Below are 3,532 nucleotides of genomic sequence, written 5' to 3'. Positions count from 1 at the left end.
GTATAACACCAGATTTGATACACTATGGTAATAATAAGTAAAAGTGCAAACTGTTCCTGTGAGGTATACAGCTAAGCGGTAGCACATAAAAATCAAACAACTATAAAGAAAGCAAACCATAAAGAAAGGGCTCTACAAATACATATAAATGAACATTGGCTACCAAACAAGGACTAAACCGTTTCCATAAAATGGACATCGGTTGACGAAGTTAGAAAATAGCATTCGAATAAAGCAAGTAAGCAAATAGCAAGTTAAGAAAACTGATAAACACACAAGGATAAACAGTTGCAGTTGGGTAATATATAATATAAAAATATCTATGACGCATATGTCCCCAAAACGGTTAAAATAAGTAAAAGAGGGGAGTGAAATACTCACCTTAGCAATTGAGCAAGGGATAATGATTAGGTACAAAAGCGGTAAACGATGCTCTTCCAGAATTACCGACGAGAAATCCTAAGTAACAATAATTGTGGGAAAATTAAATATGGATTCAACAACGAATCTAAAACTAGATAGAGGTTCGGGATTCGATGATCTGGGGTATTCTTACGAAAGTTAAATATTACTTAGATTTATAATTAATTTTATTACTTTTATATAACAACGGTTTCTCATAAATAATATTATTTTAGTTACAAAATTACCAGAAAATACTTAAGTAAATATTTATAATATTGGATAAATTATATAAAGATATTTGTTATGAATAATTATTTTAAGCTAAAAATTACATTTAAGGTATTTATATAATTTATATTTGTCAAAATCTTTATTAAGCTTATACCCATACTTTTATATGTCAACTAACAAGATTATATTTTTTAATTAAAACCCTATAAAATATATTTAATAAACTTTCATTTATATAAATTTTAGAAAATTAACAAGTTGTATTGTTTATATCTATATATACATATATATACACACATGAACATAATATTTAACAAAATACGGAAAAACACAAGTAATATTGTCGGCTTTTAAAAAAATATATTTTATTTACTGATTATTATAATTATTATTTATTAAAATTGATTAAAAGACAAGCTATAAAAATATTAACCAAAAAGATGGGCTGGGGGAATCGAACCTGCGTCCCCAGCCGTCTCCATGCCTTAACAACAAGTGCACCAGCCATCTGGGCTGGTTACTAACACGTTTAAACATTAGAAACAAAAATATAAATATTAACCGTTCAAAAATCCCAAAATCGCATAAACCCTAATAGCTTAAATCGATCAAATCCATTTATGTTTGATTCAAATGATGTTAGGGCTAAAGTAACGCAGATCAAAACGACCTATTACATGTAACTAATTACCTGAAATGAGTTTGGATGGACGATGAACTATGGAACAACAGTGACGGCTAGAACGCGATCAAGAACGACCCCTTTTAGGTTAATATAATCAAATTAATCGTAGAGGTTATATAGGCACTGCTATAAGGGTAGTATATGTGAGTTTAATTGAATTATTATGATCGTTATAACGTATAATCAAACACGGGTTAAAGATGGTTAATGTCGGCCAAGAAAATAATAATTACGAATAATATTTGAGCAATTTAACATAATTATGTTTGTCGGTGAGCCGTATAAGGTAAGGTGAATCATATTGTTAATTAAATTCCAAGATTGCAAACGAAGATTAAGGTGCAAGGCAAACATTGGGTAACGGGTTATGTGTTTGGACCTTGAAACGGGTTTGGGGTCAAAGAGTAAATAGGTTTCTGGATAAAATATAATAGAAATTTCAAACCAATCCCTGCAATATTAAGGTGGAAACAGATATAGGTTAAAGTATAGTTAAGAGTAGAAAATGCATATCTTTGAACGTTATTTATATATATTTATATATATATATATATAGGTATTGGATCATTTCAGAAGTTTTTTTACAGCGAGAAGTGCGAGAAGTAATATTAACCAATCATGTATTTTCTTTTAATATTTAATGATGTGGGTATATTAGTAAATTGTGTGTCTTCTTATTTTTGGTAGCTAATACTCAGAGAGTTACACATTCTTTTTTAATTTTTTATTTGAACTATATTTATAATATAACTCCTAGTATGGATTTCTTCCTAATTACAATTTATCAACAACGCAAACATACATCAATTTGTTTCTTATTTCATGCATATCTCCATTGTTTGAATCTATTTGTTATTATCAAATAAACTTAGATTAATTTTGTTAATTAATTCAAGCGAAATAGTTTTCCTTGTCTTATATTTTTATTTTTCCAATTGTATGGATTAAATTATCCAAATCAAGATTCAAACACTAAGATATCGTAATTACAATGGACCGATCGATTTCCCAATCCTGTTGATTTTCCTTAAATTACATAGCTAACATAATATACAAAATCTAGAAATGCATTTTGTTGCTCGACATAGAATAAACAACTTTCCATTAAAATCAAAAGTACAATTATCCAATTTCTATAAACAGGGAATAAAGATCAGTGCCTTTCAAGCCTCCCTTCTTTTGTTTCGTATATTTTAAACCGTCATATGCCTTTCCATCTATTTTTAAGCCAAATAAAACAAATAAAGTTAATACACGTGTTTCATAAAAATACAAACAAAGTAGCATAATCTGACCAACAAAATATAAATATTTTTAACTTAAATCACATACACAATCGAATGCTCAGCTCTGATACCACTTGAGAGAACTTGACTGAGCTTAAACATGAATCATTACATACGATATTGATCTAGGATATAGTTACTGATATGTGTAGGTGATTAATATGGTAGATTGAACGAAGTGTTAGTGTGAGAGGATAATTTGGCAGAGTAATGGTTCACAGATTGATAATTAGAACACTTAATAAATTATGAGGCTAAATTGCCTATATATAGAAGATGAAGTCCATTCGTTACATGTCCCGTAATGAATTGATTCATTCGTCTTCATTCTTTACATAAGTTACTAATTATATCGAATGACTCATTCGCTATACCTCATTCATCAACATTCCATTATGAATGGATACAAATAATAACGATTAGGTCCATTCATTAAACATCCTTAATGAATGGACAACAATAATAATGTAAAGCATCATTCATTAAGCATCCTTAACGAATGAGATGTATAAGCATAACTAATGGAAAAATCCCTTTACATTAATATAAATAAATAATAATTATTACAAATACTCGATATGACCAAAATAGTGCGCTAACAAAAATGATATTTTAGTGGCACCGAAGATACATTTAGTAAGTTTAGCACGGAACTGATTGGAGTGAAGCGCTTTAAACATATATTGTAAATGTTGATAATGAAGGTCCCGCGATTCACTATAAATTAAAATATCATCAAAAAATACCATAAAGAATTTCCTTAATACCGGACAGAATAGATCATTCATGGCCGCTTGAAATGTAGATGGTGCGTTAGTTAAACTGGATGGCATAACCAAGAATTCATAGTGTCCATCAATAGTTCTAAACACGGTTTTTCATAGTTAAACTGGGCGGGCTCCCCGTATTTAATGGTATCCCGCCC

The sequence above is a fragment of the Bidens hawaiensis genome, unplaced genomic scaffold (genome assembly GCF_021521415.1).
Source record: "Bidens hawaiensis isolate Kalapana, Puna unplaced genomic scaffold, B.hawaiensis_p1.1 tig00007410_1, whole genome shotgun sequence".
Lineage (NCBI taxonomy): Eukaryota > Viridiplantae > Streptophyta > Magnoliopsida > Asterales > Asteraceae > Bidens > Bidens hawaiensis.
Note: the sequence above shows the minus strand (reverse complement) of the source record.